The sequence below is a fragment of the Corvus kubaryi genome, unplaced genomic scaffold (genome assembly GCF_017639235.1).
Source record: "Corvus kubaryi isolate FWS band 111438036 unplaced genomic scaffold, C.kubaryi_AGA036_p1.0 37398, whole genome shotgun sequence".
NCBI classification, from domain to species: domain Eukaryota; kingdom Metazoa; phylum Chordata; class Aves; order Passeriformes; family Corvidae; genus Corvus; species Corvus kubaryi.
Genome location: NW_024581137.1, coordinates 28,680,670 through 28,705,494, shown reverse-complemented (window position 1 = coordinate 28,705,494; position 24,825 = coordinate 28,680,670). Strand labels below are relative to the sequence as shown.

The window sequence follows — 24,825 nt, the reverse complement described above, 5'->3', positions numbered from 1 at the left end:
GCCTGAGTAGGGACAAGTTCCCTGCTCAGTCTGACTATAAAAGCATACGGTGTGAACTTTTTTATCTCTCTCACTTCAAAAGCAATGCAAAAGTTGTTTCAAGGGACCTTTGTTCTCTCCTTCTGACAAATAGTGACCCAAGAAATGCAGTACTGTGGGGCTAGTCTCTTCCCTTTCTCAGGGCTGGGAGACTTAGGAGGAAAGCAGCTTGGTTATACCTGCCATGCTTGTGGAAAAGAAATTATGATTTAATGATGTTTCATTCTTGACCTGTAGCAAAGGAATTCTTGCTAGCTGGATCTGACATGGAGCAGGAAAAAAATACCTTACCCCATGTAACTAGAAAGGCAGCACAGTACAAAGTGTGTGAGTAGTCAAATGGATGTGAGCCAGATTCAGAAAGTGGAAAGTAACCTATGCAGCTTTGTACAGCCCTGGAAACCACAGATTTATAAAGTCCTCTCTCCTCTCTCACTCACATGTATAACTGAGGCAAGCATGTAAGAGCAAGCATTTTGGAGCAGCGCAAACGGTGATGGAGGGGACAAACAGCCACATATGCCTTTGTTGTGAAGCTGCCTTCATGTCTGCAAGAACACTTGGGTTCCTTTTGACAGCTGCTGTGAAAGCTCTGGTCACATAATCCAAAGTCACTGCATTTGGATTATAATGTTAACTGCCTTGCTGAAACTTCTGTTTCTATACTAAACTAGGATTTGGATTAGAACAATCTACCATGTTACAGACTTTATCACACTCTCAACTGTAATGTATTCTATGGAGCAATGCAGTTCAAAACATGTTTCAAACTCAGCATATACCAGTGAAGTAGAAGTCAGTTTTATTTTCAATAAAGAGAAAAAAAAGAAGGTACCCTTCTGTGCACCGGTCTTCAGGCAGTTTATAGCAAGGAGTTGTTAGAAGGAGTTACTACTTCCCCCACTTTCAATAGTATCAAGAATTCCTTTTAACATAATCTGAAGACAACACTATTCAGGATTAAAGAAAGCTCTATGACAATTCAGTGAGATTTTGTTCTCAATAGATAATAGTTTTGTCTGGCATTTTCAAATCTACTTTTTACCTAAGACAGCAGTGGCTGTCTACAACCTGTAGAGGTTCTTCCTCTACATAGAACCATGTGGTGATGTTTCCTGCAATGGTAAGGCATGTTTCTTAGCTCACCAGGAATGTCAAAGACCACACAGGAAAAACAAACAAACAAAACCATGAAAAAACCCTAAACAAACACCAACAAATTATCAAGAAAGAAAAAAAAGCAAAGATAGAGAAACAGAAAAAAAGACATCAGCAGATACAAAAAAGATGGCTTCAAGCTTGCTAGAGGGAAGCTTTTGAATGTTGAAAAACAAAAGATGAAGCTATATGAAACTATTTCTGTGAAATGTGTTACACCTACAGCACAATCCCTTTCTAGCAGTTGCTCATTTTACTAAAATCATTGTAATAGCTGGTTTTATGCACTTGAGGTAGAGAGTCGTGTCCAAAGCAAAAGATTTATAATTTGCTCTGGGTATAATGGTATGAGAGGAACTGGCTGCCAAAAGGGACTGTGATTTGAAGAGGGTGCCTTTGGTTTGGTAGGTGGTGTATTTCTTCTGTGGCTGGAGTTCACTAGACAAGTTGTTTGATGCACTGGCCAACGATAACTATCTTGGGAGAGGGAGAAACCCAAATCCTCCAAGTTTCAAGGAGAGTGCAGAATGAAGTACTCGGGTATGTGGAAAAAAAAAAAAGGAGATGACAAACTCCATGGCAACATGAAGTAGATCAATTCATGGGGCACTTTGTGGTCTATCACTTAAAAAATAAGATTTATTGACCCCCAAATCATGGTAATTTTTAGTATTAAATGGACCTCTTTTGAAGACTAAGCTGCTTGAGAAAAGGAGACAGTAGTTTTGGAATGGAGCCCTCAGCCTTAGAAATAACACTGCTGTTTTGGCTCTGCTTCCAATATTGTTGCCTAGTTTTAAAGCTTTTCAGCAGGACTTCGCTCCAGTCTGGTGACCAGCATGAATCACTGTGGAGCAGATTAACACAGTGTTTTCCCAAGTGTCTAATCTCGTTTTAAGATCAGAATACAAACAGCAGCAAAACATCCTTAAAACCCATGGAGTCCTAGGAACAAGCCTGCAATTCAGCCCCAGTCGACATTCACATTACCTTGGGCTCCATGGCTTCACTTGGACTATCCAGAATTCTTGGAAAGTTCTGACGTTTCTGCCTTGACCTAAAGCGTTACCTTTGCATGCTGAGTGCAGCTCTTGGCTTGCCTGTGAGAGTGGTGTTATATGTATAACATCTTATCCTCTAAATCCTGCCTGCTCAGTGGATTCTTCCTTTCAAGCTCGCTTTTTATTGCTAGAGGGAGAGTGTTGGAGGAGCTGTGTCTCTATTCCTTCTCTTTTGCTTCATGTTTTTTTCTGCTATTTTAACACTCCTGAAATCAGGGAAAAGCTTTGCACTTTTGAACCAACGTCACTCCTTCCAAGGAGAAAAGGCTGAGAGACACTGATTGAAAGTTGGCTAAGCAGTTTGCACACCTCTACAAGGAGATCAGGCCAGGCAAATGCAGATTAAGGTATTTTCAAGTTAACCAGAAAATTCTCTTCCTGTTGCTGGATTTGGCATTTTTGACATCAAGAGATTAATCAATATAATTTAAACAACCAAACAAAATATGTGGCCCATGTATGAAGATTAGGAGACATAAAAAGAATTAGGAACTATAGCAATAAATGATTCGAAATCACTGATGCTGAAAAGAATGTGTGCAAAAAGGGACAAAGGTAAACAACGTGGCAGGGAACAATAAAGCATGTGTACATACGGAGAAGTTAGGCATTAAGTGTGCTTCAACCCAGTTCAGGTCATTGACCATCACAACAGACAGGAACCTCTGTGAAGTAAATTTAAGTAAAAGCACTGAAATGCTTTAAGCCTCTATTTTGAAGACACCTACTTGCATGTAAGTGTGTGGGTCACTTCCTCGGAGGTCCATGCAGGTGGTGCAAACGCATTCTCTGCAATCTAACGAAAGCATTTGTTTACTTCAGTATGCAAAAACAACAGCAGAAGAGTTCATGTGTGAGAGGAGCCTGTATAACTGATGGTGGGGACAGCAGGCCCATAGACTGAAGTTGATGTGTCACTATCCCCCAAAAAAGTCAACTTTATAGACTGAGGATTATTATAAAGTTCTCTGTGTATTAAAGGTTGATAGATTTGTATAAGCAAGAAGCAACAACACTAAAATTTGTATGTAAAATTCCTATGCTTCTGTAACAAAAGAATGAAGTGAGAGTTCCTTAAAAACATATAATATGAAAAATTACCAACAGTATTTTGAATATATGAGAAATTAAAATGAGCACACGGTTTTTGCATGTCACCCCACTGCCTTTTCTAATGTTACAGTTAGGTCAGAACTAAAAAAAATACAGAGACTGTAGTAAGTACCATAATATAAAATTATATGTTGATTTTTCCATGGGCTATTAATATCTTGTTCCTCTGAGACTGTACTGGTTGGTGGTTTCTGGCTTAGTGGTGTTTGGCTTGTAGGTAAAGGAAAAAAGGAAAAAAAAAATAGAACAAGACCACCTCTGACATGAATACTGACCTCCAACTGCTATTTTATGTAACTTATCTTTGGTTATTTCCATATTTTTACATTTAATAGAAATTAAATAGAACTCTATTTTCTTAGTCTGTACACATTTTTGTGCATGTTCAAAATAATATGTGTGGAAATACTTTTATCTTGCTTACAAGTTTCACTAGTATCAAGACCAAGACTCAACTTCTGGATGCCGGTTGGAATTCCAAGGGACATTCCAGTGGGAAATAGAGTAGAAGATGTAAAATTGCTCGTAAGGGGGAAGAGAAGATTTTTCTTTCACAAACAGTCACAGGGGAGTGTGAAAAAAGTAGTGTGGGAGTGGTGCCTAATGTGTTCTCCTAGGGCAATGCCTCTTAGAGACTCCAAGCACACAGTCATAATCCAACCTGCTTTTCTTTCCCCCTCTTTCTAAAATAATTGAATTCCTAAATATCTAACAACAAAATGTTGGAGAAATTCCATTTTTATCTTTAAGACAAACTCAAATTTCCCTTTGAATGGGAAATGACTCAGAATTAGGAGACTGAAAATGCTACCACATAGCTTGTAAAGGTTAGTGGTATTTAGTTATTGATATAAAAACCTCGGTGAGGGACTGCATTTATAGGGGGTTGCTAATAGAATACAGAACCTTTCGCCTTTGGGTCACTGGATCAAATCTGTCTCTTGTGGATAGTGACCAAAGTTTGCTACAATTTTAGTTTTCAGTGCCTTATATAAATTATATATGTAGAAACTAGAGATGGAAAAGATTTGTTACAGCTTGCAGCCTATCCCCCTGCCAGTACAGAACTGTTCTCTCTAATGTATTTCCCTATTACAGATTTTGCAGTTCCTAGTTGGTCCTGTCCACCCTGCAGAGTAAAGGAGCTGGTATTAATTGATACCTGAGTTTAACTGGGTCCTGGTGAACTCCCCACTCTGGCATTGCAGCCACAGGAGGAATTTGGCAAATGACCCTCAGCTACCTGCCTCCACAGGAGCACTGAGTGGGCAGCAGCCCAGGGAGCTCCCATATTCCCCCCACTGCTGCCTGGCGTGGGGGAAGCAAGGAAAAGTCTCAGCTCCTTCCTACCCTATGCAAAATACCTTAAAATACAAGAGCATTACTGAATCTCATTTTCACTGCCTCACTTATCCCCCTTTAAAGCCCTACCAATGTCCCTTCCATAATCAAACAGCTGCAGGTCATAGTTCTAAATTGTCAGGCTGATGGATTAGTTCAGGTAGCTAAAGGGAAGGTCAGATATTAGTTCAGACATTGACATGGACTAAAATTTTCCTAAAGTTTGGAAGAAATTTGGAAGCTTTAGTAGGGCTTCTTTTTGATTTAAATGAAAAGGTTTGAACCTTATTATCTTTTACAGCTTCCATTTGCAAGTGATTAACTATGTTGCAGAATGCCCGTTATGAAGTGCTAGGGACTGGGTACTGACAATACTAAGGTTAGTCTTGTAGGGTATTTAATATCTACTGCTGGCTGTAGTGCTTTAGATGCACACAGTCTTTGAAGGCTTAAAAAATACAACAAAAAACACACTACGAAAAAAAACCAAACCAACAAAAAAAAAAAAAAAACAAAAAACCCAGTACTGTGACTCATTCCAAAGCAAAATAGACATGTAATAATTAAAACAGTTTTCATTGTCTAGAAAAGAGTCCAAATGGGGTTACTTTGGGCTACTTTAACGTGCCCACCATTGAGTGCCTCAAGGTGCAAGTTACAACACTGAGACAGTTAGAATTTAAGTGGGATTTCCTCAGCACTTCTAATTTTGGCTATATGTGCCTGTCCCACAAACTTTATAATCCAATGCTTCCTGCTAAAATTCTAGTAGTATAAGTGCAGCATTCAAGGTATCAGAGTATTTTTAGAAAGAAAGCTGAACTTTGTTGCTGTTGCTCCCTCGGTGCCCCAAAGCCTGAAATGCCAGTGAGGGTGACATATTGGAGCTGCCCCCACACCCCTACGTGCTGCTGCTGGCAGGTGCTGCTGGAGCTGGAGGAGCAGAGCTTGCTGCTGCTGCATGGCCACAGCTCAGGACTCCCAAGTACCCCATAAAACACCAGTTTCTCCATTCACAGTGCAGCTAACAACTGCTGTGTTACCAGAGTTAACTTATTTCTGATATTCACAGTGCCAAAATTTCAGCTGTTGAAAAATTCAAGTGATCATAAAGGAAGCTCCTTTGGGATTCTGAAAGTTTACCATCAGGTGGTTTAAAATAGAAGAACTTAAAAGAACACCAAACAGGAACAGAAGTAGTACCACAAAAATGGCAGTAAATGTACAAAAGGGACACTCCACACTTTTTTCCAAGGTAAAAAAACCCACAACCCAGTGTTGTGAAATGTCTTCTTAAAGACAGATTTAGAGAATGAAATTGAGGGTTATGAACTTGTAGCCAACAAAAGCAAGAAAAGCTGGAATGTTGGTAACCAACTGCAAGCACAAGATCCAAGCAAAACATCTTGAATTGCTGGTACTGTAATAAATTACAGTTTTCACTTTTGTATTCTGCAAGTGAAAACAGCACCAAGTCAAGCTTGAGAGAGGGAAAGTAAAGGATGACCTTTCTAATTCACCCGCACCCATTACAAGTAGAGGAACTGCAACCTGGAGCAGTGAGAAATGAAAATACAACACCCATCACTGTTTGAAGGGACAGATTCTGCTCCCATAAAATGGGGTTCCTGTGTTGCTGAAGAGTTAATTGTCAGGTAGCAGTAGATGAAAGCCAAACCAGGCTCTGGGATGGTCTGCTGTGGTGGCTGTTATCTCATTTTCTTCCATGGATTAATTTTCCCCTCTTTAACTTTAATTAGATAAAAGTCTAGGGGCGGGAGGTGGCCCTGGAGTGCTCAAAGGGCAAGAAATGGTCAAGAGCTGTTTTCTCTCAAACTTTGATTAGCCTATTTGATAAGTGATACTAAGCACCCCAATTGGTTAATGAATGAGGGGTTCCCGTGAGGTAAGTAGCTGGAAAATTTAGCCTCCCCCACAAGGATGGCGAGTATGTAAACTTCTGTCCTTCAGTTAGGTGTCTACTGTGGTTAGGAGTAAGGGTGATTTATATCCTATCTGGGTCCTGGAGTGTATCTACATTGATTGACTCCCTTGATCTTGACATCAGTCACTTGGGCTTTCAGAGAAAGAGGGAACATAGGAGATAATGAAAGCTACATTAAAGAAGACTTTAACATTTATGTAAACGTTTTTCTATCTTCAAAGGCAGAACTATCTTTCAGCAGAAAGGAGATTTATTTCCTACTTGAAAATATTAGAAAGTGGCAATATATTTAATATCAAACCGCTAACATTGGTGCTGGTCTCAGCCTTTAGGCTTTGTCTCTTATTTCTTGACTAAATTGCATTATAGTTCAAAGTTTTACTGCAAGTACTGATGCAGACACACTAATGACTTGTGCAAAGATACACCATCCTCTCCCACTGGGGAGAATAGGGAAGAAGAGAGAGTAAGAAAGACAAAATTAAGAGCTTGAAAAATAGAAGCAGAGGTGTAGAGGAAACCATTTGGAAAGCTCCTATGTTACTTTGTATTAAATGTGGGGCTTTTATACAGGCAAACCCATGGCAGTATAAACCAGAAACATTTAAACATTTAAATAAAACTAAAATGCACCTCTCAAATTCCCCTGGGGAATATCACCTAAATAACAAGATTTCCTTGTGTGGTTGCCATGCTCCCCTTGTCCTGGAGAAGAGGTGGCAGATTTCGGGCATGCTGCGGCCAGGAGGGAGCCTGGCAGGAGCCAGCAGTGTCCTTTCTCCATTGAGAGGGTCATCTACCAGGCAGCTGCAGTACAAACATCAGTTAAAGGACCATTGTCAAGAATGCTGAGCAGAAAGGTAGTTTGTACAACTGGGAAGCAAGGCCACGCTATCACCATGGAAGGCTGAAAAAGCGCACAGACCCTTCTGGGTAAACATCTCTAACTCTGCTACAGAATACCAAGACATTCACATCAGGAGGGCAGCAGGCAAAGGGGATGAGAAACTGTTATTCAGCAAATCCTGCAATATTTTTTGTTTTGGTTTTTTTTTTTCCTTTGCACCATGAATAGTGAGTCTGAAATTTGTTGCCGTGGAAGATTTGAGAATGAGCAGTACAAAACCGGATTAGACAAATTAATGGACAACAGAATCATAAGCAGATATTAAGGGAAAGAGAGAGGGATGTACCTCTAACATCTACAATGTAGAAATTCTAGGTGCTGGGAGGGTATGAGGGAAATAAATTAGAAAGAGTAGCAATGCTCATGTGCTCTCACTAAATAGCATCCCCTATTGTCTGAGACAGTATTGGCCACAACAGACTGGCCTAATGCAGTAAGGCATTTCTTATGTTCTTATCATCATAAATCTGTTTTGGCCCATCTATTCCTTCAGTCATAGCCAAACTTAGATTCTTCTATTAAATTTTTGTACTAGTTTTGTGTCTAGCTTTAGGGTAAAACACATTTCTGTTTTCTTTTCCTTGAGCTGTGAATTACCTTTGTCAACCAAATAGTCAACAATGCAAGCCTTTTCCCTTTTTAGCTATGGGTCCCAAAAAGCTTCAAATCTATCTTCACAACATGCAAAATACACTAGTTATATTCCTGAGTAAAATACTGTTGTTAAAGACAGCCTAAAAGAGCAATAAAGTGGTAACTTACAAATTAAGAGATAGAGAATTTATAGCCCACCATAATCTTATTAAATATGCCGAGAATTAGGACTAGTATGTAAGGCTGAGTAATTAAGGGAAAAAAATATATCTGTGGGAAGTTTTTGTATTAATTAGTATGTTTTTAGGCAGAGGACATGCAAATAAAGCCTTAGTTGCTAAGTCCTCTGTGAGTTCTGGTAACCTGCAGACATAAGACATAACATTTGCGTTCTAAATGAAATATGATCCTCTGTCTGGGAGAACTGGTCAGAGTTGGGATATTTCTGCGGTAGTGAATAACTTCTTTTCAGTGAAAACATTAGCACAAAAAAAATACATAGCAAGGTGAGAAGGAAGAGGAAGTTTTCTTTCAATCGAACACAGAAATGTAGAATTTCAAAATCTGAGTGAAAAACTTTATTTTATCAGTGATAAGAGGTCATGGAATGGGAACTATGCTAATCAAGAAAAGCACAAAAGTATAGTATTCACAATCTTATAAACCATATCTTTTATTCAGATAAAGGAAAATGAAAGGGCTGGTGTCTTGCCTAAATCCAAAATGATTAAAACACCTGGTCAGAACAAGGTAGTAGGAAGTACAAATTGTTTCTTGGACAGTATTTCTGGACAGATAACATCTACTGAGTGACACCTGTAACATTATGCTTGTTCTACTGTATTCCTTCACACTTTTTTTCTGCAGAACTCAAACAAAGCTGTTCTAACTTCCCACCTAAAAGCACCTTTAAAAAAATAAATCTAAGAATCAAAGCACAGTCAAGATGGCAACTCTATGCAAGGAGCTGTTGAGGTGTCTCCACTGTGTTGAGGGGGTTGAGCTGTACTTGACTTTGCGGTTTCAGGACTCCCACTTCCTCAGTCTTAAATAAACAGTACTTTCTGGCAAATCAAAGAAAACCACACCTGATTTTATATTCATACCTGTGAGTTCCTCAGGTCCACAGTATTATTCTGAGAGAAAAGAGAATCCCCAATGGATTTATTGACCTATTCTTACAGAAATAAACAAGCATGATTCTTTTACTGGAACTGCTGAGCTAAGAGATAATATCTGTGCAGATATTACCAGCCTCTAGATCAGATTTTGGACTCTTCGCTTAGTGACTGAAAGTCCAGACTCATAAAGCGATTCCTAAATTACAGTCCCAAAGACTCTTAATTGCTTGCTACAGGGCAGGCAAATCCCTGTCACCAGCCATCAGGACATCCACCGGGCAAAGAGCCCAGCTAAGCAAATAGTTTGGCTTAACATACACACAAGCCCACAGCATTAGATGAGAACCACACATGTGCATAAAATCTGCTCTAGATGAAAACGCCTACAGAAAACTGTGTTCATGCTTTGTCAGGGTATAACAAGTACTCAAGGTGATAAATCATCTCTGTTTCTCCACCCATCCTCCCCCAGCTGCACAGTGGCTAAATACTTCTATCAAGCAAGCTTTAAGTCAAATCAAGGTTTTAAAAATTCCTCTTTCTCAATTCTCTAACATGTGTGGGTTCACAAAATTAAATTACAAAATTTTTATCTGCTTGGGATCAGCCCTGTTTCCTCCTCCTTGTGTTTACTTTCCTTCAGTAGCTGACATCAAAATGTTTTCTGGAATGCTGAGACTAAATAAGTTATGCTTAACTCAATATCTAATATAAATAGCCCTGGGGAAGCTCCAGCAGCACAATCATAAAAGCTACAGTTTCTTTTAATAGCTTGCCACACTTTGCTGATATAGTATTTCTCTAATCACCAATCTTTACGTGCCTTCCTGACCTTGGAGCTCTCTGTCCAAATGACTTTGTTGTATCAAAGGCTTGTGTCATTGGAAGAGTGAATGGCTTTCATTTTTCTCCCTGAAACTTCCGGTTCCTGGCATCTGCAAAGAATTATTCCAAGCAGTGTTTTGCTGCCTTGCGGCCACTGCCCTGCAGTGGCCTGACTGATGGAAGTGACTTTTCCCAAAAAGGTTAGTGACTGTGGCCAGTGATGGGCGGGCTCTGCAGTTGGTGCACCACCAGCCCTGCTTTCTCAGCTGATTTTGTCTGACCATTGGGCTGCCACAACCACACATTACAGCAATTCATTCCTGGGCGTTTTGGGAGCAATTGAATAAATAGGGTCTATGCTGTTTTATAGTGGACTAGGGCAACAAACAAAAGCCTTCCAAAATAACCACAGATTTCAAAAGCCTTCATATTACAACAAAGGTAATCGAAATTTAAAAGCTTTTATAGAAGTAATCGTTGCGTAGCGACATAGGGCATCAGGGTTTTCTCAACTGAACCTCATACTGTATGAATATCCAAACCCCACAGTTGTGGTGCTCAGACTATTCCAAGGTGATGAGAATGTTGGTGCCTGGATCCAGAGTCTGAGTTATGATTTGTCTTTTTAAAGCCAGATTCTTGTTCTCTTTAGACCTCTCTCATCTAATTTCTCTTCTCACTTTTCCTCCTTTTGCTCTGGCTCCTTATATTTACCTTTTTTTTTTGTTTAATGTGAAATGTAACTGGACCTATATGAGTAATTACTATGCTGAAACAAACTAAATGAAACTCAGTTTTTCCTTTTAATTTTTTTTTGGGGGGGGGGGGCGGGCGGCAGGGGAAAGAAGGGGTATAAGGAAGAGGATTTTTGAGGTAGGTTTTCATTAAGTATTATGTGCCTTAACTCCACAACTGCAGTCAAGCATCATCAGTGTTGAGCACTGAACTGTCACATTGCAAAAGACAAACTGCTTGAAATCTCCACAGTTAGGAAAGATAAAGCCAGGATGAGATAAGGTGACACGAAAGCTCGGAGACATTAGAAGACTGGTGTAAGCTCATACAGCTGATCAGTAACAGATAAAATTTGAAAATCCTGCTTTTTCTTCTAAGAGACAAGATTAAGACAGCATTCCTCAGAGATGGATTATGTACTTCAATTACTTAAATTAAATTTTAATTCAAAGAATGAAAACAAAACATCTTCAGAGATCCAAATCCTCCCAAAGCAACCTGACTTGACCCAAACCTCTCTTGGGACTTTCAGCCCCTGGTGCAGCTCTTTTGGCAGCATGGCCCTGTAACCCTTCTTAAATGAAAAGGAGAGGCTCTCACACTCCCTCTACCCCTGTGGAGAAGAGAGCCACTAGGGACACAGACATTTCACAGCTGAAAGGAGCCAGCCATGGACCCCTGCTCAGGGCTTTTCACTCCCTTCTTTCTCATTAAAATACAAACACTAGGTGAGGCAACTCACACCTCTGGTTTAGGTACAAAGTATGTGCATTGGTCACCCCAAGCTCCCTCCATGGGAACGCACTGCTTACAACAGCACTGACAGTTTGTATTCCCTCTCCTGGCCAGGGTTATGTAGGCACTCATAGACGCCTGTGATGTTGTCATGCTTTAATCTCAGCTGGCAACTACCACACAGTAGTATCACTTGCTCTGTCCTTCCCAGTGGGATGGGGGTGGGGGGAGAATCAGGGAAAAAAGTAAAACTCCTGGGTTGAAATTAGAACAGTTTAATAAGTGAAAGAAACTAAAATATAATGATAAGTAGATTTTGCCTCAGGTATTCCCTTGGTCTTCTTTGGTTAAGACCGAATGGGCCTAAAATCTCAATGCCTTCAGATGGCAGCTACTCCTAAATTAGCACTGTGTTTTCCCTCCTGCCACATGGAGTGCATTACTTACACTGTAACAAGACAGATTTTGCTCTCAGCAATCACTGCACAAGTAACAAAACTTTGTTTTCAAAAGAGCTTTGGCCATAACAACTCGGGTAACTTTACATAACACTTTTGTACTGAAATATGTTGAATCTCCAGGTATTACAGATATTAACCCAGAAATAATGCAGCTCTGAAAGGGAGCTCAGTACTCCGTTTACTGTCACACACACAGTCTGGAGATTGAATGAGGTAGCAGATGCTTCCACTTGAAGTTATACTGAACCCAAAAGCATTTTCTGGGGTTTTTTATCTGGAGCAACTCCTGGATGTACCTAAAATCAGAATTCTCCAGCTAATTAACAATTTTATATAAAATTTACTGGAAGTATTGCAACTTCTTTTTTTCCTTCTCCCAGAAAGAAGGATGCCCAGGAACTTCTTAAGGGTGTAACACATAGGGTGTATTGTATTATGACATTGGGAATATTGCTGTATGAAAGAAACAGTCATCAGGACTTAAATCCAGGCTATGGAAAAAAAAAAAAAAAAAGCAGAAAAAAGAATCTGCTCATAGCTTAGATTGATGCCTCACAATGCACATGAGAAAAACTGAAAAACAATCCTGTCTCTTATTTCCAACTGTACAGTTAAAGTCTTTTAAGTTCTCTGCAGACTGACTAAAAATAAGCAAAGAAGGCCAGGTAGCAGCCGTCAGATTCTTATGAATTAAATTATATCCATATGTATAGCACATTTCAATGTCCAAAGAGCCACTTGGATATGTGAATCTGAACTTTTATGACGAAAACCAGGGATATTTCTAAACTTGTCAGTAAAAGTCAAAAGCTCAGCCCCAATCCCACATATTTTCCCCCTTTTTGAATGTCGCTATTGTTTGATTGCTCAACTACATTTTTGTACCAAGAGTAGCAAAGAGAAACCCCAATACCCACAGGCAGAGGAGGATTTGGAAATGGAGAGAGAGAAGGAGCTGAGAAGCTCATTGCCTGAGGCTGGGCCTCTGGGCAGCATTAGGTTCTCTGGTTGGGCTCAGGACTAAACCTGTTGTTTTTAGTATATCTGTTGATACTGTAATCAGACCAGGTTTAACCCCTCTGGTTCCTGGGAAGAAACCTTCAAACACATCTTGTCTTGTAGAGTTCCAACAGGAACTGCTGGGCTGGCAGCACCCAGCGTTTTGAGCTCTGCCTCAAAGCTTTCTGCGCACCTTTGCAGCTCTGCCAAGGGTCTGAGATACATTTCACAACATCCACTCTTTTTCCCTGGTCCCCTGTGGCCAGCAGGCTTCCAGGCCATTCTGAATGCAATGGCATGGATGTGGGGTGCCAGCTGTTCGGAGTGCTTTGGCACTACCTCGCTCGGAGTGCTGTCAGCACATCTCTTGGGACTTGGCGGTGGCCCTAAGGGTCGGCTGTGGCACCATGTGCACTCACATCATGATGTGTACACCCATGTCACGTGACCGCCTTTCCTCCTGGTTTCTCTGCTTCCAGAGAGTTGGAAAGAAAATGGACTGAATATTCCCCACAAGATTAAGGACCAGAATGACCCCCAAAGACACAGAAGCTGAGAAGTTGCATGAGCCCTTTCACCCTTTCGCCACAATGCCTCAGTGTGGGTCACAGGGATGATCAGCCTCCCTCTCCTCACCCATTCTGCTCTGAGCCCTTAAAGATACAGAGTAGGGATGCTTTAATTTGAGCATAGAAGCTGTGATATTTTACATTGCTAATTGCTTAATTGCTCTGAACTCTCTCTCCTACACTTTGTCAAATCCAGCACGATCAAACCAAAACAACTTCTGACCATACCTCTTCTATCTGTCGTAATAAGGAACACAGAAAGCCACAGTGCTGCATTATTTCATAATTAAATGAGACGTGGATCCAGAAGTGGAGAATGTTATTGATACAATGCAATTATTACTGATCCAATGGTTAAAGAATGGAGTTAAAAATCAGGATTTTTAATCCTTGTGCACTTAGGATCTGTAATGTCTACACTTTAGCTTCTCCACACAACAATACTCTCTATGTAGCAGACGAATTACAGATTATTTTCTTTATAACCTTTAATAGGATGGTATCATCCAAGGGATATATATGCATCATATATATAAAATTCATCACAGAGCAGGAAAGATGACATTCCTAGCAAAAACAAAAATGACAAAAAAACATTAAGGACAATATATCACATTATATATCTGTCTGAAGAACAAAAAGACATTTAAGAAATTATACTAGTGAAAATATGTAAAACCCACTAACCCATTGTCAGACAATAAGCAAGCACAGCATGGTTTTCAGCATGTTAGTAGCTACATTTTTGCAATAGAGGGGGAAAAAAGTATTCTGGCCCCTAAAAGATTTTGTTTGTCACAGGCCCCAAATCTAGAGCATTTGGGGACAACTATAATGTTATCTTGAGTGAACACAGGGCCAACATAATTAGGAATAAAGAGGTAAGAAGCAATGGGAATTGTCTGCATAACATCACTTTGTAAAATCCTCCCATAGAAGGTGGCAGGTAGGAAATCTGCTTAATAACAAACTTGTCACAACACAAGGCCAACTAAATACAACAATTAGAATTAACAATTTGCTTTGACTGGTTCTCAGGATTCCCCCACTCTGTCCTCCCAGGTTTCACTAGATATAGTTAAAGTTGTAGCTATTTATTTGGTGCAATATTTTCCAGTATATATTATTTCCAAGTGTTGTGTGGCTGCAAGAAATCTGTCTCCCTCCTCTGTGGCAATGCTTTAAGAAGCAGCTATTGAAGTGACAAATCCTTCTCTCAGATATCCCAGTGAAAACCCACAATAAATTTCTTGGTTCCCCTCTAGTCTATCTAGACTTACATCTGTGTAAATAATCCAAACTGGCCCCAAAACAGAGGTGAATGTTTTATAACTTGTGATTGGAGGAGGTTGCCTTCTCCACTGACTGCCAGGTCCTTTTGAGTTACTGCAAGGCCTCTGCTCTTGGGCTGCACCCGCACAGCTCTCGGGGCACTGTATTTGTGCATTCCAGCTGGCTCACCTGCCTCTTCCCGACTGCTTCTGGTCTTCCTGCTCAGCCACTAACTCCAAGACAATCTCCAGCATGTGGATGTCCTCCCAAGATGCCATCAGACCACAATTAGGGAGGTGCTTTAAGGGACTTCACCAGCAACGGAGTTGATCTTCAGGGCTGCCTTCCTGAATTGAGACACCACTCTCTCAGCTGGCCTTTAAAACAAAGAGATAGTAATTCTAAATACTAAGCAGCTCTCCTCTGGGAAAAAAAAAAAAATCCATTGTCAAAGTAGAAATCTATTTTTGTTCCATATGTAGGCAGTTTTTTAAATTCCAATTAATAGACCTAAAATTTTTGTGTTTTGCTTCAGGAAGGACATGGATCGTAGTAAGGAGTAACAGAGCCCAGATGAGGAATACAGACTAGTGTTTGGCCTGTAATTTTGCTTCCTTTGGTCTTTTAAGCATTCCGACTTCTTTTCCTGTAAGTTACTCCTGGATACTTTGGAGACATGTCTCTTCTAGATGAAGAAAAATACTGGCTAATGCAGTGTTGAGATCCCTATGTAGTGTGAGCAAATCAATGAACCACCTTCCAGAAGTGCTACAAGTGTTCTTATTGCCCCACTTCTCCCCAGCTAGTATTCTTTTTACTTGTTGTTACTGCTTCCATTTCTTGCAATTGTTGTAATATCTTATGCTATTTGAGGATTAATGTGAGTGCATGAAAGATTCAGCTTTTTTTGGAAAAGGCACAAAGGCAAGAAATTATAGTTGAACCTACAAACAAAACAGCTTCCAAATTTTAAAACCAGAAATAAAGTGGAAGCATTATCATAAAAAAGAGAGAGGGTAAGAAGGGAAGAGGTTGGACCTTATGCTATTTAGATGTTGGATTTTGTAATACTGCTCCCTCTCCTTCCTTTTAGTCCCACCCCCACATCCCTCCTTGTAACAGCAATCTAGCCCCACTTGAATTACACTGCAATGAGGCAAGGTCAGATACATTCATTTATCCTTCCAGTGAAATATAACAAATATTATGCTATCTTCTGAACTTTGCTTTTGCATTTTAAGTTCAAAGATTTACTTAAGGAAAAAGAAATTGCATAATTTATTTTGCAGTCTGCATTATACAATCTGTGCTATGCTAGCACATAACATTTTCCTGGGGTTTTTTTAACTCTCTAGGTGTTCCTAAATCAGCAAACGTAAGGGTTTTTTCCTCCCTTTTAAATCTGCCCATTCTGACAATTCTCCCACTTGTTAAAAGCAGCAAACCCTAGGCTGAGAAAACAAAGTGGGAAATATTTGTAAGTTATCTTTTGATGTTCAGTTCAATTTTTGTTCAAATAATCTTATCCCAAATAAAACTAAAAAAAAAAAAAAACAAGCTGTACTTGTTTGTTGCAGAAATATATTTATTCTACAAAAGTATAGAGCATTCTACAACCACGTAGAATTCTAAATATATAGAACAGATCTGAAAAGACTTTTGTGACAGTTTCTTTTTTCATCTGCAGCATCCTTCCTATGTTCAAATCCTTTATTTTGTAGTCTCAAATTATATCACCATTTCACTATATATAACTATTTCTGTGTTCCAAAATCAGAAAAGTGTAGTAGAGCTCTGCACTGAAGAGAGAAAAATGTTTTTAAAATACCTTGTGATAGCTGCAGATGTGTGTGTGTACATACACAATTTTTCAAGAAACTCGGTATCTCTTACTACAGTTCTGTTGGAGAAAGGAAGTCCGTGGGCATTTTAACCGCTTTAAAGTAAGGTGTGAGATTTGGCAATGTCTCTCTCTGAAATCTTCAGAGGGGTGGAAGTCATAGACCCATACTATGGTTTGGGTTGAAAGCGAACATAGTGGTCATCTAGTTCCAAACCCCCTGCCATGGAGAAGGACTCCTTCCTCTAGACCAGATTGCTCAGAGCCTCATCCAACCTGGCCTTGAACACTTCCAGAGATGGCGCCTCCAGTTTTGTGCAACTAACTCCAGAGCCTCACCACCCTCACAGTAAAGAATTTCTTTCTAATATCTAATCTAAACCTATACTCTTCCAGTATGAAGCCATTCCCTGTTGTCCTTACATGCTCTCATAAATAGTTCTCTCCATCTTTCTTGTAGGCTTCCTCCAGTTACTGGAAGGCTGCAATTAGATCACCCTGAAGCCTTCTCTTTTTCAGGCTAAACAAGCCCAATTGTCTCAGCCTTTCCTCATAGGAGAGGTGTTTCAGCCCTCTGATCATCTTGGCAGCCCTCCTCTGGACATACTCCATCAGGTCCATGTCCTTCCTGTGCTGAGGACCCCAGGGTTGGATGCAGCACTGCAGGTGTGGTCTCACCAGAGCAGAGGGGAAGAATCCACTCCTTTGCCCTGCTGCCCATGCTGCTTTGGATGCAGCCCAGGACACGTTTGGCTTTCTGGGCTGTGAATGCACCTTGCAGGGTCATGTCCAGCCTCTCATCCACCAGCACCCCAAGTCTTTCTTGGCAGGGCTGCTCTAGATCTGTTCATCTCCCAGCCTTGTGCTTTAGATACAGTGACCTGCACAACTGCTCTATAGAGCAAGAACTTAGTTGGTCAAACACCTTGGTTATGGCTCTTATATTTTCTGACCATATGGTCCACCGGTGTTCCCTGTTTTGACCTCACTGTACCTCCATACAAGGGAGGAGGCATCTACAGAAGGCACCTATACACCTGCACGATATTATGCTTAGGTACCGATGTGTTAGTGTGTTTGGACTCTATTTGAAGTGCAGGATTCTCCCAGATTTTCTCTTTATATATCAGATCCAAGTAATTTCCATTAATTCTACAATAAATCCTGAACTCAGAAGAATTGCCTATAAAACCAAAGCAGAATTTGTTGAAGTATGCAGAAAACACAGATCTGCAGCAGGACTGCTGATGAATTTAGCCTGGAGATTATTATTTTTCTATGTGAAGGGCAAAGTAACGATTCTTCACTTAAAAAGAAACCATACAAGTCTGCTAAGAAAAGTAGTTCTGATGAAGAACAGAAAAACGGAAGTGGTGGAAATGATCTGCATAAAGTAACACCAAACTGATTTGCCCATACTGTTGAAAAGAGTTGGGTGACATTTCCCAGAGCAATGAAACACGTGGGACAGGTGATGTTGTCATTAATCAGTTTTGGCCAACACGTCATCTTAATGATTTTGGAAAGCTGCTAGGATTAGGTGGTTGTAACCATTAAATGTTATTCTAGAGCCTATTTATTCTTCACATCAAAGAAGCAAATGCTTGTTAATACTGGAAGTTAGGGCGAGATACAGGAACAATTGTATTCTCCTTTTGTATTCATTTCTGCACTTCTCTGTATTCTATTTTTGGAAAGCACCAAGTGACTTCTGGAAAGCCATGTGTTTTTTTCTAGTAAAAGTAATAAAGTAAAAAGAATCCTCTTCAGAGGTTTTCTTAATTAAAATAAAAAACCAAACAAAAAAAACCCACAAGATATTCAGGTGGTCTATTTTTCCCCTTAATGGTACCCCCAATTATTTATACATTTGTATTAAATATCTGGTAGAATCAGAAAGTGAGGAAAAGATTCAGCTAGGAGTGCAAGCTTTTGAGGAGGTGCTGCATTTTCTTTGGATGAGTGCTGTGCACACTGCAGTCAGCACTTTAGCAGGAGTGACAGAAGTCAAGTACCTGCCAATGTTGGGAGCAGAGAAGGCAGGTCTCACAGGAGCAGGAACCAGGAGTGAAACCAGCAGCTCAGTTGGACTCCTGGAATTTCCCTCCAGTAAAAAGTGCTCGGACCTTAGGGCCCCCTTTTCTGTCACTCCCATAATTCCTGTCTTCTTAATCATGCCAGGCTTCAACATAATGACTGCTTGGTTCATATTTCTTCACAAAGATAGCTGAAAACTTCTCAAACCATTTGACCACCTTGATTCCCCACTTACATTGGACCAGCATGGGTCATGTTTAGATGCTCAGGCCTTTGGAAACTTTCCACCTGAGAGGTAAATTTTCCCCTCTCTCTTTAAAAACACAGGTCAGCAACCCATCCGCCTCCCCATGCCACAGTAGAGGTAAAAGAGAGGATCCTGACCCTGCTGTTACGTCCTACAGCCAGAGGCAAGGAGTGTGACTCCAGGCTGGACTTGCACATTTAGCCATGCAACCCAAGGTCCAAAAGGCATCGTCTCCTATATGTCTTGATGATAGAGCACACTCTTGTCATCCCACGAAGAGTCTTTTCTCTACCCTATTTCTTGGCCCAAAAGTGTTGTAATTTTCATAACATGTTTTGTCACCCAAAGGTGCTCCCATGCTAGAAGGGAAGGATGGTAGGAGAGGGGCAGAGAGCTCTACAGCAGCAGCTTTGCATCTCTAGGAACAGAGGGGAAAACCAAAACGGGTTGAGGGTTATAACTATTCCCTGGGCTGTCACTGAAGTGGACCAGACTAAGTACTAAACTCTACCTTGGCAGCAGCTGGAATAAGCCATTCCACAGTCTTTCAGAAGGCAAGGGGAAGGCACAGGGCACGACATCGTTTTGCTGTGAGAAGCAGCCTGCTGCCCAAGGCAAATCTCTGCCTGTGACTCCAGGCAGTTTTGGGTTAGGACTTCCAGCCCACTGTTCTGTATCTGCACCTAAGGTTCAGTTGATAAGACTTCATTTCTGTTTACCCATTTTCTAGTCAACACTGTGTTCCTTGGATTACAGCAAGAGAAATCTAAATTCTATAAACATCCTGATAATACGTGACCTAATATACCAAGATGCCTCAAGGGTAACTGTCCTGTTTCTTCCTGTCTATACTTTTGTTTGCCCTAAATCCATTTCTACCTATTCAATCTATGTGTCTGTAACCATACTTGTAATTTACTTACTTTTCATAAAAATGCTGATTCTGAGTTTGTGGTTGACTTTATTTCAGATGGTGATACCAGGATTTTTTGAAACTGATGACCATGGAAGTTGGTGGCTTTACATGTGGTTTTGTCAAAAATAGAAACTGGTAGGGTTTCTTGGTGATGTGTTTTCTCCAAGTGACAGAGCAGTTTAAAAGATGTCTCAACATATTCATTTTCAAGGATATCTCAGACTTATTTCTATTTGAGGTTGTATTTATTGACAGGGAGACACCATTCCTGCCCTTTCACATTTGTTCACACACTTTTTTTCGGAAGATCTCAGAACCTATTTTTGCTCAGTTTCTGAGGGCAATTAGCTATGGTTCTGTTTGAGGACAGTAGGCAAAATAGTACTTTGAAAAACTCCTGGGTGAAAATTGCTAAAAGTTCCTATTACCCACAGTTATTTTTGTCCCAAGGAACAAACTCCTTTGTATAGGAATTCATTGCTTTCTGTGGTTTTTTCCTGTCAATTCTGAGGATAACCAAGGTCAAACCTTTTAATATATTGTATGAGATTTCTGAAGGACTGTTAACTACCTACATCTGAGTTGAAGGAGAAGTTTCTGGGTGACCAGAATTTCTGATTCAGTCAGACTTTGATGACTGTTTTAGTTTGGGCCAAGGCTTCTGTCACAGGGACCTTAAAGCAGGACTGAGCTCTGTTTGCTGCAAGCCAAGGCCATTTTGCTGCATGTAGTCACTGGCTGGCCTGGACACTCCTTGGATTTGTTCAGCTACAACTGCACTGGGAGGGCAGAAAGCTGAGGAGGGTGGTAGAGAAGACAAGCTGCAGGATCTGAAGTTGCTCTATTCCCATGTTGCTACAGGGCTCTGGACGAGGCTAAGGAGTAGGGCCTCCAACAGGAGCCATGGGGGGAGACAAAGCAGCAGAGCAGGTGTTAGAAATATCCTTCAGAAGGAGTGAGAGGAAGGTCTGAAAGGCAGCAGGTCTTGTTTTCATCCTTACCTAAGGCAAAACTTTCTGAAGCATACGCATGTAGCTCTCCCCTTCAGGAAATTACCCATCCTTTGGGTAATTTTCTGCAAACAATGTGGCAACTAGCAAAGAGAGCACCAAAAAATGCTTTGAGAGGAAAAGCATTGTAAGGCCAGGGGTGCTGAAGGTCTTTTGGGAGAGGAGGGCAGGATGGGTAAAACATGAATAACTTTTACCAGTTAATAGACATTAGCACACACTTCATACTTCAGCAGAAGGCATCAAAGGCACAATAACAGAGGGATATAAGCCTGGCCACAAATATATGAGAGAAGTAACCTCGCTATTAAGAAATTCAAATTTGCTATTTCTAAGAGAAAAAAGTTCTCTACCATGAAGAAAAAAGCCAAAGCATAAACCCTGAAGAGAGGTGTGAATATGCCCATACACACATAGGATTATGCTACAGACACAATCTTTGGATATATTTATTTGTGACTAAACTAAATATTAACATATTAAATTAAAAAAAACCCCAGACTGTTGAGAGGCAAAAAAAAGCTTTTATGAGTGAATCCCACATACTTTTTTTCTCTGCACAAGACATAACCATTCAAAGGAATGTTAATTTACAGACAATTCACCTTTGCTTTATCATCCAACATACACCATCTTGTAATCCAACAGAATGTACTCATGGATTATCAGTTCTCACAGCCAGTAGAAGTAAGTAAATAGTCCTCATTAAAATCTTTAGAATTTACAAAATGTTAAGCACCAAACGTACAAATCACACATCTGCACGAAAGGAATATTCACACGAACCCAAATTAATTCAAAGTCCTGCTAAACAAACCTTACAATAATACTAGGAGAACAACAAATATTTACATCCCATGCTCCTAAAAGGCTCATCTTCTCTTTAGATACTGATTCTAAAATTCTTCCTCAAAATAATTACTGAGGGCCTGAGCTCCTTTCTGTGGAAGAGGATGGATAGCCCTCTACTAGCTCCAGCAGAGGCTCTAATTGCTTGCCTCTACTAATAAACTAATCTCAGGCACCTGGAACTAGCAGGCTCCATGCCGGGAAGCCAGGGCTCAGGTTACCTAAGAAATGCTCCAAATATATTCACACAAATCACTAGTGCTGCAGATGTGCAAATACTGCTTTTGTCATATTGCTGGAGAGATGGACATGTGTTTGCAGGGCTGTAACACATAAAACCTGAAGATGAATTCATTGTGTTGCTTTAATCCCTTCCAGAGGCCAGGTGGGTATTTGGGGAGCCAGATAAGTGTGTTGATTATTCACATTACTCATTGCATTAATCCACTTGTCTGTGACTCAGAGTATCTGAAATGCTCACAACATAAATATGTAGGTGGCTGGAAAAATATATGTATTTCACGAGTGCCTGTTGTCTGTAAACGAAACCTAATCAGGAAGTCAGCCTAAAACTTTGACTAAAGTCTAAACAAGTCTAAACTTTGCTGATGCCTACAGTTTGTAATATTACAGTTAAAGGATCTGGATACCACTAGAGGATGTAAGCCTCGGTGTAAGCCTTGTGAGACAAAACTACTCTGTATTTTAACAAATTTTAAAAGATTTTCACAGGCAAATGTTTTCTGTGACCTGAAATTAAAGCAGGTGTCATGCAATTTCCATGGAACCTTCCACAAATTTCTTCTCCTTCCCTGAAATGATTATGTTGATAAACATGTGTCAAACACAGTATGGGTCTGGTTTCATTTGAGGAGGGGAGAATGATATAAACAGGACACAGTTGAACCTGAAAATGCAGGAGAGCAAGATTAGGTTGTCTTCTTGGTCTCCAACAAATTGCTGAAATAGATGTCTGGTTTAGGTGATGTTCACACAGGTTGGTTAGTATTAAAAAAAAATTATCTCAGTTTGTTCATCTGCATGAAAAATATTGTTTCTATTGACTACATAGACACAAACACAAAATCATTTTTGAAGCAAAGATAGGAACGTCTTCCCAAGTTATCTATGTTTTGTGATGCTCCAGACTTTTTTTCCTTCTTCTTCAAGACACTAAAAAAACCCCAAGCCCACAAAACAAACAAACAATCCAGCAAAAAACCTCCAAAACCAAAAACACCAAAACAAACAAACAAAAAACCCACTTAAATTGACTTTTTTAGATTAGAGACCTGGAAAGATTATATTTTAGATATTGACTGAATGGCAAACTTACAGCTTCATTGAAAAAAAAAATAAGTGCAGATATTGCAAAAGTGAAGTTCATGTCTGGGAGTAAAAGAAAGGCAGAAAAGGCAGCTCTAAGCCTCAGAGCTCAGAGTCAACCAGCACTGAGAAAAGTCCAAACAGAAACAGCATCAATCCCTCCTCACTGACAGCTGAATTTCCAAGGGTTCTTTAAGAAGTATGTTTAAGTAATAATGTTTGATGAAGACTACCACAATCCACTTGCACCCTTACTAGCTTGAAGAGCATTCCAGTAGGGAACAAACTGTTTTGTCTTCTGTACTCTAATAATTATCAGAAAAGTGAACACACTCAATGAATTATCAATAGTTAGTGATAATTGAAACTGAACATTGAAAGATATATGAGAAATCCCCTTGCTCAAAGAACTACACAGACACCAGCTGTGTTAATTATAGGCAACTTATAAGTTGAGGACAGCAGCAGAAATAACAGTGTTCTGCTGATTTCCTCTATGGCAGCAACATTCTATGCCATGAACAGCTCCTGCAGGCAGGAGTTTGGCTTCTTCCAAACTGCTCAGCTGGGTGTTTAGAAGAGTAGGCAGGAGATGGCGAATACATGAGCATCAGAGAGACAGTGCTGCTGCTTCCACTTGATCCTAGGATGCAGGGAGTAATCGCACCACAGATAGCAAAATGCCTCCTGTGCCTACTTTATTGACCACTAAGCCAGCATTGAAAAAAGTGAATGCCAAATTCTCACAAAGGAATGTATCTACTTCTGTTCTCCATAGGGAAAATATTCAACACAATAGTGTCCATGCATTCTTCACTCGTCTCCAATCACACACGCTCCCAGCAAAGGTTGCAAAAGATATGTATGCCTGCAAGGAGCAAAAAAGATAGCTCTTCTGAAAATTTATCACAATTAAAATTATTAGCAAAAATATGCAAAAATAGATTTTTGGAAAAAAAATCCTGAATGTCAAGTTTTATTACTTAGATGGATACATAGACCACTTCAGATAGCTCAGGATATTTCCTGGAATATGTAACACTATCCTGTCATTGTACATTAAAAAAGCAATAAGAAAAGTTGGGAACTGTATTTAAAGGAAGGGAAATGGTTCAATGACTCGAAAACATGACAATTCTTGTAAAACCTCTTTTTGCTTACTCATATTTTCTTTCTTCATTTAGTCACTTATGAGAAAGTCCCAGGTGATTTACCCTTCCCATGACCTTATGTCTTTTCACTCAAGTAGCGGCCCTAGATATTAATGTGGGTTTTGAGGCTGCCTTTTAAAGCATTTATTCTCATTTCAGCTGTTATTGATGAGCACTTGTTTGCATAAAGGCCCCTTTTATTACACACAGGGTAGACATTCTCACATCCCATGAACTGCCGATTTATTTTGCAGCGCGCAAGGGGTTGGGGTACTCCCAGGTACTCCCACCTGCCTTCCCCAGCCTGAACTCAGCTTCACCTCTCTGAGCAGCCAGCAATCCCTTCTTGTTCAAGCCAGGCCTCTGAGCTGCTGTCCCAAGCAACAACACACAGCAATGCTAATTGTTACTGGGTTTATTAAAAAAAAAAGCGCCATATGTATATATATACATATGCCTTCATATATATATATTGAGCCCAGGTGAGGATAAACAGAGCCTGCAGTTATAAGTCACAAGTGTGAATTTCAACTGAATTCATATTAAGTGGTTTGAAAATATTTCCCTTGCATCC

At 40.1% G+C, this 24,825-nt stretch overlaps 1 protein-coding gene across 13 annotated transcripts in view; it reads left to right on the top strand.

Annotated features, from left to right (window-relative positions):
• Positions 1-24,825, top strand: part of HDAC9 (histone deacetylase 9) — a 463,926-nt gene that overhangs the window by 288,269 nt on the left and 150,832 nt on the right. The window lies entirely within an intron of this gene.